Below are 16,509 nucleotides of genomic sequence, written 5' to 3'. Positions count from 1 at the left end.
TTTATACTCATTTGGTGATGAATAAACACTTGTTGAATTAAACTAGGATGTTTTAATTTCTTTACCATGTTCCTTAAAAGAAATGACACCAGAAAGAATGAATTATCTACTCTTTCAAAAGCTTCCAGAGTGATTCTGATATATGATTCTACTTATTAAATAATTGTTGAATTAACTGAAAAGACTTTTCAGATTGAACATATGCTTATACACGTACAGTTGACCCTTCATATCCACGGGTTCCAGCATCTCTGAAGAATGAAAATTTTCAGAAAAAAATTTTCCAGAAAGTTGCAAAAACCAAATCTTGAATTTGCCATGCATCAGCAACTATTTACCTAGCATTTACATTGTGCTAGGTATTAATAAGCAATCTAGAGATGATTTAAAGTATACGGGAGGATGTGTGTAGGTTATATGCAAATATGATGCCATTTTAAATGAGAGACTTGAGCCTCCTCAGATTTTGGTATCTGAGGGGTTTCTGGAACCAGTCTCCTGAGGATACTGAGGGAGACTGTACTCTTTCATATCATTAAATACATACATCAAACTGTGACATGAGTGGATCCTCATTTTATAGATGTTGAAGTTTAGCGGCACTTCCTCCCCACCCCCCAGCTGCTGCTGATTTAAGGTCCCTTCATTAGTTTATGTGTTTGTGATAATGCATGCAAGAGTACTACATAAACTGTAAAGGACCTTATAAATGTTGTCTTTTATTACCCAGCTTTGTTTATTGCTAAGAGCAGGTCACATGCTATAGATACTAAGGGAGAAGAGGTTACCTTAGACACCTTGCTTTATCTGAAAACCAGTGTTTTAGTTGAACAAATTACGTGTTAGTACTTACACATTGGATTAGAATTTGATAAGGATTTGAGTTAGGCTCATGTTCCTCTGCCTTCATGTAATAACTGTGAAAAGAGTAGCAAATTCATATTGACACTCATTATATCTTTCTTAATGGAATTGTCCTAGTTGGAATGTCCCACATCTAGGGATGTTAAGCAATAGGATTCATTTCTTTTAGAGTACCTGATTAAGATAAAGTTACCTTTATTATAAAGACGTTTAAAGAATAAGCAAGTGTGTGATAGAGGGCATTCCAGCATTGGCAGTCCAGTGTGAGAAGAGGCAGGATGACCTTATGGATGCCTTCTGGCTCCAGACCTGTGATCAAGAGTTCATAACTAAAGCTGTTTGAATGCTGAAAATACTGATACCAGACAAACCTATTTAAAATGAAAACTGAAAATTCATGGCATTATAAAAGATTATTTACACTCACACACATAGATAATTTTTTCCCAACTATGTACAAAATTAGTTCAAGTTATATAGTTTTATCCTAGGGCTGAATTATTTACCTGGGAGTAAAATATTTCATTACATAATTTTAAGTAGGGAAAAAATAGTTTTATTTAGGAAATTTACCTTGTGCCATATTAGGACCTCTAATCTTTAAATTAAGATACCTGGTGTATGAATTTTAAGTAAGGCTTATTGATTTTACTGGGATGCCTATTTTTAAAGTACAGAATAAGTTTCTGCTTTCAGGAATACAGCCTAGTGTTTCAAATGAGAGCTCATGTATTGCAACATTATTTATCTATTTTTGTAAAGGGCTGTTAATCACTTGGTGCCACCCTGTCTCAGTTGTGTGCTTGTGGATTGTCTACATGAAATCACTTGATACGGCCTCTCATTTCTGCAAAAATTTTTCCTATATTTTTAGCCCACAACCCTAGTATAAATCTAAATTATTTAATAGAAATACTTAAAGACCAGAAGCTTACTTTTAATAAAATCTTTATTGCAGATGTTATCCTATCCTTTTTGGAACAGGGCAGTGTTAAAAGCAAATGTCAATATAGTTATGAAATATAATTCATTTATCCTACCTTTGGCCAAAACACACATACACACTCCCTCCCTCCCTCCCTCTCTCTCTTTCTCTCTCTCTCCTCCTTTCCCTTTCTACTATTTCTAAGTTACAGTCTTTTGCTTAAAAGAAAGATTAGTGTGTTCATTTTATTTCCATATTATATTTCTAGATTTGAAGTTTTACTGGATACTTGGTTTCTGATGGAACTGTCATTTAATCCCTCTTGAATTATTCTGCAGGAGTGTTAGCAAGAGTTGTAAACTGGAGTTCTTATTTGAAACGTGAGACTGTGACCTCTTGATCCAGAGGCCAGGAGTGTTGCCAACTGAACCAAACCCTGTTGTTTCCTAAGAATAGAAGTACTCTGCTTAATGATTGGAGTAGACTCAGCGCTTACGGTGTTTTCCTATAATTGGTCAGAATCCCAGATACACATGTTGGTTTTATATGCCTTTTGAGTGGACAAGCAAGTATTTCTTTGTAGGGAGGAGGAGAGGGAAAATGTGAATAATTTCTTCAAAGAGTTTGGGAAGGAGTTCTAGTGTACCAGAAACACCACTGATACCTAAGACCTGTCTCAGCCGGGACCCCATAGAAGTTGTCTTCAAATGTGGAACAAAGTGTCCATTTTTATGTTAAATATAACCAACTTGAAAAGAAACATGTAATAAATGTATAATCTGTGGAACAAAGTGTCCATTTTTATGTTACATATAACCAACTTGAAAAGAAACATGTAATAAATGTATAATCTTAAGTCTTTCACCTTGGAAAGTTAAGCCCTAGAAACCATAAATATTGAACTGAGAAAAAAAATTGAAGGTAAAGAAAGATTATTAGGAAGCATGAAGAAATAGATTCATCTGTGAGTCATGAAATATTTGTAAAATGTTGACCATATTTGTTTGAACTGTTCAAAATCAAAACACAGCAAGCCTTACAGGTCTTCAGTTGGTGGACAAGATTAATAATACTTCATAAATTCAGGATTCTTACTCTCACGTCCAAGCTGCCTTATATGTATTTCTACTTTTCCTATTCTCCTGCTTACTCCTCTTGTTCTTTATGCTTTTCAAATTTTGTGGTGTTTTGATGCCTGAATATTCGGGAGTCTTTCAGGACAAAAGTGGTTGTGCAATGCCATGGTCCACCAGAGAGAGAGAGAAGAGAAGCCCTTTTCCCTGACCCAGGTAGTTAAGATAAGTCACTTAATCAAAAGTCAGTTAGGTTGAATTAGTTGAGTCAGGTATGTCAAGGAATTAGTTTGGTTAGTTAAATTAGTTAAGTCACATATAAGTAATGCACTTGTACAAGTCATTGGAACCACCAGCCTAGAGGTTGAGGTTCATAGCCTGGCCCCAGATCTGCTTTCTAGCCTCATCTCTATCTACCACCTCTTCTCCTTGCCCTCTCCCCCTACCCATCACGCACCACCAATCAGTTGCACTGCAGAGACCATGCTTGTTCATGCATTTGTAGCTTTGCATGGCATGTTGCCACTATTTGGGCTGCTTATCCTTCTGGTCTCCACAACTTCTCCTAATTATTATTTTATCATTTAAGACTTGGCTCCAGCTCAGGTACTGGTGCAAATTTTTTGGTGTAGCTTGCATTGACAATATTTGAACCTTCCCATCTCAACTTTTGTAGCATTAACTTCACTCATTTTTATTCCTGTAGCATTTCTTCAATTCTAGTATGTATATTTTTCACATTTTAACCTCTGAAATTAGGGTACTTCTTACAATTCATGGGATCCTAGGTTTGATTAAGTAAGGTACTTCTGTTCTGTTACATATTACAGAGAATTGAGGTTCTGTGCTTGCCTCCGTTCTGAAACTTGTACCCTTTGTTGGGGCTGTATCTTTCATTTCTCTTCCAATACAACACCCAATAGTTTATGTTCAAATATTGTTGAACGAAATTGGCTTTTATTCATTCATTTGGTTTTTAATGTATTTAGGTGAATTTCAAGGCCATGATTTGTTCTAAATTATATCAACAATAGTAACAGTAATGACTAGCATTTGTTGAGTGTTTATTATGTGCCAGGCATTGGTTGAAATCCCTTATGTGGAGTAATTCAGTGAATTCTCACAACAACTCTTATTATCCCCATTTTATTAATGAGGAAACTAAGGCATATTTCAAGCAAGATTATATAGCTAATGGCTGTGTCAGCATTCTAGCTCTGTCAGTCTGACACCAAAGGCCATACTCTTAACCATTACCCTATACTAAAATATAATCGAGTATTTAGCCAGGCACTATATGCTACGTGCTTTAGCTGCATTTCTCATATAATCCTCAACACAGACCCGTGAGGATTTATAATGTAATATAGTAGAACACTCCATCTAGTCATCTCTAGATGTAAATTCTAGTCCCTGTTTTGGCACTGTAGAGAGATAAACGATTAAGTGATTTCTTACTGTTAAGGAGTGCACATACTAGAGTACTGGTGTTAATGATCTCTCTAGGTCTCTTCCACCTTTTGAAATTATTAAATTGCTGAAATAAATCCAGACCTGAAAGGAAATGAACTAACATTGAACACCTGCTACACTTAAAGAAGGTGGGCATCATTCCTATTTTACAAATGAAGAAACTAAGGTTCAAAGAGATTAAATAACTTGACCAACTGATTGAATAAGAAATACAGGCAGAACTCAATTTTAGCATTGGATCTCTGCCTCTGAGAATGACTTCTAAACAGGCAGAACGTCTGTGGTGGTGTTTTATTTTTATTTTTCAGGTTTTTAGGAAGCTCTTTTTTTTCTCCACCATCCTTTTATTCCACCAAAGAATTATCCTAAAACTCACTCAACAGCTATTACCAAAAATTTTATAACCTGTATTTATATTTAATATTAGCCACATAGTATCTCTGCCAAGCCATACCATGGACTTTAAAAACTGATTATTTAAAAAAAAACTTAGAATGATAGTCATGAAAAGGAGAAGGAAAACATTTACTATTTATGTTTTAGAAATTACGTGAGAATATTGTGGAATTTCAGCAAAACAAAGCTTTAGAAAAGTCTTTTAAAAGCTTTTAAAGCATTCTTGTGAATTTTATAAGTCTGTACTAACTTTGGCTACCCTTGATTATTTAGAATAATTAAAATACCGTTCAGTCTGTATTGGGAAAAAAAGAATTTTGAATGTCTTTAGTGTGTTTTAAACTCTAGCCCATTTCATAACATCTGAAAATAATAGAGCATGCTTAAACTTGGGAAACTTAGTATTTCTTAGTTGAATCATAAGAGAGTGCACCTTTGATCTCTAAACTGCAAGTAATGTCTGACTTATCTGTAAATACCTGGTTTCAGGGCTTTCTGTGAGCCTAAGAAGACCATTGGTTTCAAAGCTGACATAACTGTACATTTATGACAGCCTGTGTTTCTGCAAAAGGAAAATAGGTTTGGATTTAATTTCTCTCTCTGAAAGATCTTGTATAATAGAAAAGAGCTGAAAAAACAAGACCTGCAACTAAGACATGGTTTAGCAGTGGTTTATTCAGTTCAGTAAGTCCCGTGTGCTCCCTGTGTACCACACACTGGTGATTTGGGGATGGCATTAATGTGCCAAGCTTAAGGATCCCATAAGAGTTAATGGTACCTACTCATTGTTGGTGTCAATTTTGGGATAGCTGTGCAACACTAGAACCATTTTAGAGTATTTAGTATTTGATATGCCTTTTAAAATACTATCTTACTAAATGTCTTTACTCATCTTCTGCCTGTTGCTGATCATTGTATAAATCCACTTTTAAAAACAAAAACAAATTACATTTTTTTATTGCACAGGTAATGGAGCTGTTTTGGAGTCAGAATTTGAAGGTGCTATAGGATGATAGAAGAGGCATGGTTTGTACAGAGAGATGGAATAAGATGAGCATGACCTGTGTGTGTGCTGGATAAGAAATTGACATTATATCTTCAAGAGAGAAAAGAAGCTGATGAGATATTGCCGCAGTGGGTTGTCAGATTAAGGGTTAAGCCAAGGGATAATGAAAGGGGAAGCCAGGTTTATTGTTGTAAAGGAAGGGGAGAGAACAGATTTGAATTGTGTTTAAGGGGAGCTGGCCTAGCAGCTTGTATGGAAGGTGGCCTGTGAGGCAGGGAGTCAAGTCTTTTAATTAAGATGGATGTGAAATGATTGGCCAAACTTGTTATTGCTGAGTATAGGAGGTTAAAAAGGGGGGCGGGGGCATGTAAATATTTAATATTGCTTTTGTGATCATGGAAAAGTGGGAAGAATTTGTTCGGGAAAGTTAAAATGATTGCTTTTGTTTGCAGTTATATAAAACATTAAATTTATTTCCTTCCTAGCCCTTACTCTGTTGAGTATTAGGACTCTGGTTGGGGACTGAATCTCCCTTATTCTGTACCCTATGTCACTCCCACATGACGGCTTTGCCCATAATTGGTGCTCAGGAACCTTCATTGTCTAATTGAACAAATGAAAGAATGTATTTTACTGGGCGATATTGCAGCACCAAGACAATGCTGTGGAGGGACATGAGGCTATCACTGCATACAACTTCTCAAGGCTAAATAAATAGGAAACGCTGTCAGAAATGATGTAAGAAGATGGCCATGGGGCCAGCTGATCAGTGCCAGGGAGAACTCATGAATCTTGATACAATGAGACTGGAGGAGAACACAAACTAGCGTTCTTTACATTTCAGTTTTTTAACTCCTGCTATTATTTGCTAAGAAAGAGATTGCAAGCAGTATGCTCACTTCTTTCCAGAGAAATTAGGAGTGTCATTTTAGTGTCTTTTGTCTGTCATACAAGAAGTCTCAGGATGTTTTGATCTTTGGCCAACTGAAGTATTGCCAACCAGTATTTTGGGAACTTTAAAACTGATGGCTTAGTGCTCAATTATCTGTGTGGCAGATTGTTGAGATATAAAATCTAATGACAGATAGCTTTAGTTAAGCCTGAGTTAAACAATGTATTTGGTTATTTAATAGTTTCATCCAACTCTCTTTCTTCCTTTAGATAACTCTTTCTCCCTTTAGGTGGCATCCTCAAGAGAGCAGAGGTTCTATCTTGCGGTATTTATTTTGTAGTTCCCACAGTGTCTGTAGTTGTGCGTGGCCTGCAGTAATTGAAAATACCTGTATACTGGTCTGATGTATGCTTTAATCCTTGAAAAATTCTTACACATGCGTATTTTTTGTCCACGCTTACTTATGAAAACATGTCTAAACAGTAGTTGTAATTATAGTGTGAAATTTTGTTTTCTTTATTTTGATGAAATTATCAGACCATTTTTCAATCTACATAGAGTATGTTTATCACTTTTAATGGCTTTAGGATTCCATTAAGAGATGCTTATTACTTGATTTTGATGATTGTGTGGGAGTGTCACAGAATTATGTACCCAATTTTTCACCCTACACAGCTTAATATTGTACTTTGTCTTGTGCCCAAATCCACTGTTTTCAGAGTCAATTAAAATTATGCCTCTTGGGTATGAAACGAGCCTGAAACCTTTACCTGAAGGGAGTATATCTCATTGTTGATTGTCCACAAGGCTGGTCTTTCTGGTTTTGTGTCTACTTTTCTAGTTTTGTGGCTAGAGCTCATTGTTTATAGCTCTACTTTAGTTCATCAAGAATTTCTGATGCCTTACTTGCTTGTCGTACTTGTTTGTAGCTGTCAAAGGCTACTACCAATGCCACTGGTATCAAGTGGATTTATGAAGTCAGTAGAGATTGCATAGAGATCTTGATTTTCATGAATTTTTCCCTGTTTGCAAGTTCACTGAACTTCCTTTGAGGCAGTTCTTGGTAGACAGGATTGGAACTGTGGTTCATTACTACATTTAGAAGAATTTCACCAGGCCTTAGGTTGTGAAGGAGAAAGAAACGGCAAATAGTCTGCATGATTAATTTTTTACCTTTAAAGTTTTTTTTATAATTGTGGTATGTAACATACATACCATAAAATTTACCATTTTTAAGTACACAGTTCAGTGGTGTTTAAGTGCATTCACAATGTTATGCAGCCATCATCAATATCCATTTCCAGAATTTGTTCATCATCCCAAATGGAAACTCTGTGCCTATTATGTTAAACAGTAACATAACATTACATTAACATAACAGTAACATAACGTTCTCCCCATGGGAGGTGGGAGTCGGGGAACCTTTACTCTGCATTCTGTCTCTATGAATTTTCCTATTCTAGGTCCTTCTTATAAGTAGAATAATACGGTTTTTGTCCTTTTATTTTGTATGTTATGGCTGAATAATATTCCACTGTATGCGTACATCACATTTTGTTTATCCATTCATGTGTTGATGGACACTTGGGTTGTTTCTACCTTTTGGCTCTTGTGAATAATGCTGCTTATGAACATTGATATACACATGTCTGCTTGAGTCCCTGCTTTCAGTTCTTTTGGGTGTATATCCAGAAGTGGAACTGCTGGATCATATGGTAATTTTATGTTTAAGTTTTTTTTGAGGAGCTGCCAAATGTTTTCACAATGGTTGCACCAGTTTTACATTCACATCAGCAATGCACAAGGGTTCCTAATTGTTCCACATCCCTGCCAATACTTGTTTTCTGTTTTCTTGATAGTAGGCATCATAATGGGTGTAAGGTAGTATTTCATTGTGATTTGGGTTTGTATTTTCCTAATGACTATGATAATGATGATGTAGAACATCTTTTCATGTGGTTATTGACCATTTGTTTTCTTTGGAGAAATGTCTATTCATGTCCTTCCTTATCTTTTAGATTAAAGGTAGTGTTCATAGTGAAAATTTTTGAACACTTATTTTGTGTGTGTGTCATAGGTGAGTTTAGAGCCCATAAAGATTCTTCAGGAAGTACATACTCTCATGTCTCAAACATCTGAATGGACATGTTGTAGATACTAACAGCATTTTTTTGTATTTTGTATTGGGACAGGCTAGGTTATGCTGGGTAACAAATGACCCCAAAAATCTCAGTGTCTAAGGGCTTTATTTCTCACTCACAAGATATTTTTTGATTTGGTGCTTTCCAGGGTGCTTCCTTCTTAGTGGTGATTCAGGCATCCCAATATGTATCTCTCCTGTGACTGCCATTATGACACATTGCCTTCATTGTTATCACACAAAGGGCAGAGAAACATGGAAAATTCATACATGTTGCTCTATTCTTTGGCCTGAAACACAGAACTTAGCATAGCCTACTGGCAAGAACAAGTTACTAGATTGCTCCTCATTGTAAGGGGCATAGAAGTGTGGGGGAGCATTTGGGGATTTTTTTTGGTGATCAGTAAATGTTTCTGCCACATAGAGTTAATAGGGACTTATAAGTATTAAGATCATTAGTGTTTTCTAATAATCTCTCCTGCAGTGGAAATTGAACCATATCTGTTCTTATTAATATTACAGATGTTCTGTGTATATTCTAGAGGTATGTAGCCATCCTTATCCTGGTGATTCATGTATTCCTAGATCTATTTTTATTTTTAAAATTCTTCCGTGTTTATGTATATATGTGTATATATGTATATATGTGCATATGTATATATGTGTATATATGTATATATATGCATATATATGTATATATCTATATCCATTAGCCTAGTATTTGTTAAATGATAACATTTTAATATAACAGGTACAAAAAAGCTTAGCTGAATCAACACTATTGAACATATAAGGGACTCTTAGGAACTAGAGGTACTACAAAGTTGAATAGAACATGATCTTTATTCTTAAGTCTAGAGCAGTACTTCTCAACCAGGGTAGGTTTTGTCCCCTCTCTCCCAGGGGGCATTTAGTAATGTCTGGAGACATATTTGATTGCTAGAGTCATGTTAAATCTTTTTCAGCCAGAGTGGTTTAACTAAAATCTACTCCAGCTCTTTTATTTAAGTGGACAAAAACCACACTTATGTGATTTAGCCTGTGTTTCCCCCCTCTTTGTGGAATGCTTTTCCAGCCTCATCAACAAGCTAATTTTATAGATTTTTCAGCACTCAGGTCAGAGGTTATCTCCTCTGTGTGTCCTCTGTATCCCTAGGTTGGACCAGGAACCTTTCCACAAACACCATGAGTCTCCCTTTCTATCATTTTTTATTAAAATTTTATCTTAATGGATCTTCCCCACTGAAAGGAAACTTTTCCAGGTCAGGGACCATGTCCTGCTCATTTTGATGTCAGCAGTACCTTGACTTAGTAGTGTTCAGTAGGTGTTTCAAATGAACTGTAGTCCAGGCAATATTGTTTGGCTTGGGTTTAGGTTTTGTTTTTGTTTTTTTTTTGTGGTATGAGAGAGGGTTGGGGTTGTGGAGAGAAAAGTTGCTTGACAGGAGACTTGAATTCTAGTTCTGCCTTTACCACCCACTTAGGGTCATGATTTCAGGCAGGTGGTTGAATGACCATCAGGAGTCTCAATTTTGTCATTTACAAAGTGAGGGAAAATTGGACTTCAAGAAGATCAAGAATAGTGCTCAACCTGTAAGCAGTGTATCACAGCCCACTTACCTGGAGGCCAGACAGCTGTGTGTCCAGGAGTAAACAGAAGAGGCCTTAGTGTAACTTCCAGACATTTTCCCTGTAATTTAAGGTAGGGGATTATAAATAGTAGTTAATAGTAAATTAATACCAAAAACTGAGAGTCCAAATAAAGAGGGCCTTGCACTTACCTGTGAAGTAGCTTTTAGGGTACGCTTTCTTCTTTATCACTGACCTGGATAAGTGAAGTGTATTATACTCAATCTGGTCACATTCAGTCTTCAGTAAGCACCTGGCTAATGAAGAACTCATAAGATGCTGATCAAATGGCTTTGTCCTGAGTTGTTTTTCATCCTCTGAGTCATAGGCACCAAAGCAGTTGTAGATGCTTCTGCCAGTGACCTTGATGTTAGCAGTTGTTGGACAGGTAAGGCAGTGCCCATGCACCTTTCACTCTGGCCTCTCTAGGCCAAGCTCCTTGATTTAAGAGATCAGTCTGGGTGTTGCCAAGGGAAACTATACTACTCTGTGAGATAGAAAATCTGTGTAATAGTGCCACTGCACGCATTGAGTTAAATGACTCTCTTATCTGTCCATTTCCTCATCTATAAAATTAAACAAATTGGTCAGACGGTCCTCAAGTTTCCTTTTAGTTCTAACATTGTCCTGTTCTATGTAAGTTTGCCCTTTGATTTCAGCAGTTCTATTATTTGTATTGATTTAATCACCAATTTAGTGATTCAAAAGATTCTAGTTATGCCTAGAACATAACTGAATGATCTGAATATAAGTCAGGGTTTGCTTCAATTAGTAGAAGTAAGTTGTGCTGTCTTTGGGTAATTAAAAGGAAATTTTAACAGCCAATCTTGGTGTGTGTGTGTGTGTGTGTGTGTGTGTGTGTGTGTGTGTGTGTGTGTGTGTGTGTGTGTATAAAATGCATATTCTGGGTTTCTTTCCTCCCAATCAGTAACTTGAGTTTGTTATTCTCTGCCTTGATGTAGTGTACAAGAAAGGAAAATAAATGTTTTGTTTATGAACAATAAGCAAACAATTGTAAACATTTTAAACATAGTCTAGTTGGTGAGTTAAAACATACCAAACAAACATCCTATAGTAGACATAGAATCCCTCAGAACTGTGAAACATTTCTATTCATCTATGTTTACCCTGCACCTACTACCATGCTTAGTGTTAAGAAGTTGAATGTTTAAATGATTGGATGATAAGTAACACGCTATAACTACTGTAACAATTTTGGAAAAGAAAATATCATTAAGGGCTGAAGTAATTAAGAAGGTTTTATGAGACAGAGCAGACCTAAACAGGTTATTGAAAGAACAAAAGATTTGGGATTTTCCTCCCCGGTTTTATTGAGATATAATTGACATGCAGCACTGTGTAAGTTTAAGGTGTCAGCATAATGATTTGACTTGTATATATTGTGAAATAATTACCATAATAAGTTTACTTAACGTCCATCATCTTATATAGGTACAAAAAGAAAAGAAAAAGAAAAACTTTTTTTCCTTATGATGAGAACTCTCAGGATTTACTCTCTTAACATTCATATGTGTCGTACAGTAGTGTTAACTGTAGTCACCATGTTGTACATTACATCCCTAGTACTTATAACTGCAAGTTTGTACCTTTTGACCAACTTCATCCAATTCCCCCACCACCCCTCCACCTCTGATAACCGCAAGTCTGATGTAATTTTCTGTGACTTTTTTTCCCCTTAAGATTCCACATATAAGTGAGATCATAACAATGTTTGTTTTTCTCTGTCTGACTTATTTCACTTAGCATTATGCTCTTAAGGTTCATCCATGTTGTTGCAAATGGCAGGGTTTCCTTTTTTTTTTTTTGGCTGAATGATATTCACACACGCACACCACACCTTCTTTATTTGTTCACCCATCAGTGGACACTTAGGTTGTTCCCATATTTTGGTTATTATAAATAATGCTGCTATAAATATAGGAGTACATATATCTTTCTGAGTTAGCGTTTTTGCTTTCTTTGGATAAATACCCAGAAGTGGAATTGCCGGATCGTATGGTAGTTCTACTTTTAATTTTTTGAGGAACCTCCATACTCTCCTCCATAGTGTCTGTATCAATTTACAATCCCACCAACAGTGCACAAGGGTTCCCTTTTCTCCATAGCCTCTCCAGCATTCTCTTGTCTTTTTAATGCTTGCCATTCTCACAGGCATGAGGTGATATCTCATCATGGTTTTGATTTGCATTTGCCTAATGTTTAGCGATGCTGAGCATCTTTTCATGTACCTTTGTATATCTTCTTTGGACAAATGTCTATTAAGGTCCTTTGCCCATTTTTATTTAGATTATGTAGGTGTTTCTTGCTATTGAGTTTTATATTTTGGACAGTAACCCCTTATCAGATATATATGGTTTGCAAATATTTTTTCCCATTCCATAGGTGTCTTTTCATTTTGTTGCTAGTGTCTTTTGCTGTGCAGATTTGGGATCTTTTATGCTGCCTAATGTTGATGGTTTTTGCAAGGCTTTTACATGGTTTTGAAGATTGCTTGAGCTAGCAGCGTTTTTTTCTTTTCCGTTTTCTCTCCTTTTCTCTTCTCTTCTCTTCTTTTCTTCCTTTTGTTTGCCATTTTCCTCATCTGTAATGTGAGTCTGTTGGATTAAGTAATTCTGAGATCTTGAGGAACTCTTCTAGACAAGTACTGGGTCTTCTAGCTGATGCCACTTGGTTGATCACATAAAAACTCTTGATACAGGTGTGTTTCCACTTTAATTTATGCATCTGAAATGTTCATATAATAGAATGAGAGTTTGGCCTAATGCTAATAAAACTAAACTCTTAGACCCTTAGATGTTTTCTCTGCCTTAATATAATATTTGTTATGGTGGTTTCGTACTTTTTCAAAAACAATAATGCCTCACACTTCATAGAGCTTCATAAATCTACAAGATTCCATGTATGTCCTCTTTTGTTCCTTAAAATGTTTATGGATGTATATTACAGTGGAGATTGAAGAACATGTACGCATAATGACCCCCTGTGATCAGTATAGTAGTAATTCTAAAGAAATTTCCATGAAGGCAGGAGGGGGCAGTTAGACCTGTTAAGGGGTCGAGTGGAGGTGGGGAGAGCCCAGGGAAACCTTCCTAGGAGCTGACATTTGAGCCAGCTCAAAGGCTTTTGACAGGAGAGGAGTGGGGGAGAAAAAGGAATTGAAGGCCAAGGTACTATATGAACAAAGGCATGGAGGCATGAAATAGTGCTTGATGGCTGAAATTTTCCTTTAGGTGTGAAGTGTTTTTCATATTTTGAGAACTTTGGAATTTTCCTTTCCATTTGTGATTTTAATCATATCTCCACTTGGACTTCATCTTTATAGACTGAAGCATTCCAAATAGCAAATAGGCCTAGTCTGTTCCATCCCTTAAGCCGTTTTAATAGTTTGTCTTTGTCCAACAGCTCCGTTTTGTCAGTCTTAAGCAATAGTGACAGAAATTTTCCACAATTTCACAGATATAAGTGATTCATAATAGGCAGACGTTATAGCCCATTCTACCACCCAACTGCTGCTCCTTCCCAAAGTTGTAGTGGACAAAATGTTTTAAGAAAACTCTTGTATAGAGGTGGGATTTTTTTGTTTTTGTTTTTAAGATACGAAGAAACCTTTATTTTATACTTCACGTATTTCAGTCTTACCGTAAAATCCAATAGTATGTTCTGATATTGTGTTAAAGAATCAGTTATTTTCTGTATGTCCATTATATGTGAATTAGAAGTTTAACAAAATGAGTTCCACAGATAACCAAATTAAGTTCCTGCTTTGGGGACCCTTTTTCAGTTATTAATCATTTTAGTTATTGAAGGAGAATTTCAGTAAAACTCCCGATCTAGTAAGTAGTCTCTTCATTAACTTTTTAGATTCCTAGACCTTGGATTTTTTCTCTGTAAGCTGGTGGGCATTTCTCATCTTAATCAGAGTAGAGGGAGTACACAGGAACTCTCAAAGAAAAAAACAAAACAAACAAACAAAAAATACCTAAAAACTAGATACCTAAGAAACTACTCTTTGGGCAGTGTCTCACGAAAATGAGGATTCAGCCTACGGGCATGGTTCAAAGATTGAGACAGTCCCTAAGTGACCATGTTAGTTAGTGTTTACAGTATAAGCTTTTTGTTAATTTCCTTTTAATGACCATGACTGTAACATTTTCTACAAATATCCATAAAAATCTGCTTCAAAAAGGTGTTAATATATTTCATAGTATAATTCAATTTCATAGTCATTTAACTTGGAAGGTTCAAAGAAGAAAACTGTATTTTCACTGACAGGATCACATTTCAGTTGCAACTTAGAAAAACCAAGTTGAATCCTAGTTTTCAGCCTGAGCAAAAATGTTCTGATTCTGGTGAACTAGGCAATTTATAAAGTGGGTTTTTTTTTTTTTTCTTCTTTTAGTAAGCCCAGAGGAGACAGAAAGGAGACATTTAATCTGTATTTATAAATTTAGTGTAGATAGACTACTGAGTATTCTATGTAAGTCAGCTCTACCTAATAAGGTGAACCTGGGTTGGATGACTGTCTAGCATTTATTTTCTTTAATTAAAAAAAAAAAAATTAGCAGCATGGCATGACCATATAAAGAGAACTTACTGGATGGAAGAAAGGTTGGGTGTCTACTTGGCCGTGAATGAAAGAGTCCTACTTCCCTTTTGCCACATTTAAAATACACAGGCCTGGCAAACCACCTTATTAGTACCTGCACAAGTCCTTCACGTAAAACTTATTCATTTATTTATTATTAGTTTTACCAATAACCTTAATTTAGCTAAGTGGTTCTATCACTCCACTCAAGATAATTTTTCCAAGTGTTGCCATCAGATATTTATTTACTTTGAAAATGGCCATATGGATAAAATGCTTGGTTTTTGTACAGTAGGTGTTCAAAAGTGAAGTATCGGTTTTTATTAAATGGAGGCCTGTCATATATCACAGCTACTGAAGGTGAGGTCCAGAAAAGTTGAATGACTTGACTGAGATTGGGTACCTTAAGTCTCAAGTTAAATAATAAATGTAGCACTTTTCCACCAGTGTTCTGCTTTCTGTTCTGAGAAACCCCTTGTGAAACCCCTGAAGGCATTACTAAAATTTCAGTTATCTGAGCAACCAGCATGCCCTAAAATGACAACTTGCAATTAAATAACAAGACATGAAATTAAAAGGTTTTATATAACATTTAATGAAATGCAGTTAAGACTAAGACTCTATGCTTACTATTTATTTGCATAGAAACCATCTCTCATTGTTCAACGTGCATTATATCTATTCATTCTGAAAATGGGATGTAGAGTTTATAAATTTAACTGTTTTAGATTTTGGGGTCCTTCCCCAAGTTATTTTGCTAATTTCAGTAAGACTCTTTTTAGATGAATGAAGACATTCTACAGTGTTATCCAACTATTGTTTAAAGCAATTTGTGATTAAAAGAAAATACATATATAAGAATAAAATACATATATAAGATTCTTTCATTGTATCATTTCCATCAAAATGGTGGTGGTAGGAGGTCCTGGGGTTTATGTTAAAAGTCGTGCCATTTGCCTACTTTGCTTAAAAGTGTTTATTGTGGATATTGTTAACTGCTTTCCTGGTGATTTACCACTTGGGAAATGTTTCCTAGACTGTTAGACTCATCCTGTGTTAATGTTTTGGGTGGCTGAAGCCCTGTTCTGTTGATAACAGTTGAAAACTTGAATGTAGCCATAAATATGCAATGAATATGGTTCCAGCTTTGTAACTTAATGTGATTTCCTCACGGTAGACACGTGAGCCAACAGACTGAACAGATCCTTATTTGGAGGCCAACTGCATCTGATGAGATGCAGAAGGCTGATTATAGCTTTGTTTGACTGCCTAAACCTGTCTTCCTTGGTCCCTGGTTGAGGGCCTCAGGCCTAAGTCATGTCGTGGTAGATGAGGTCAGAGTTGGTACTCAACAGATTTGTTGCCTTACCTTCACAGGGTTTTGTTTTGTTTTTTTTACCCCTAGACTGACAATTATAAAATGAAAGGATGATACTGCCAAGGTCTTTAACATGTATAAGAAAGTTACTTCTTTTTGACATCTGACATATAGTTTCATTTGAAAC

At 35.9% G+C, this 16,509-nt stretch overlaps 1 protein-coding gene and 1 long non-coding RNA gene across 13 annotated transcripts in view; one reads left to right on the top strand and one right to left on the bottom strand.

The window, feature by feature from the left end:
• The window catches only part of YAP1 (Yes1 associated transcriptional regulator), a 108,729-nt gene that overhangs the window by 21,394 nt on the left and 70,826 nt on the right, over nucleotides 1-16,509 (top strand). The gene's annotated exons all lie outside the window — the stretch shown is intronic.
• Nucleotides 5,501-16,505, bottom strand: LOC309636686. The gene is made up of 3 exons (XR_014250147.1): nucleotides 10,551-16,505; nucleotides 10,390-10,459; nucleotides 5,501-7,967 (listed from the first exon to the last, which is right to left on the bottom strand). It is a non-coding gene; the product is annotated as an uncharacterized lncRNA (long non-coding RNA).

This window comes from Balaenoptera physalus (assembly GCF_965194825.1).
Source record: "Balaenoptera physalus genome assembly, chromosome: 10".
Classification (NCBI taxonomy): Eukaryota; Metazoa; Chordata; class Mammalia; order Artiodactyla; family Balaenopteridae; genus Balaenoptera; species Balaenoptera physalus.
Note: the sequence above shows the minus strand (reverse complement) of the source record. Positions and strands in the feature narration are given on the sequence as shown.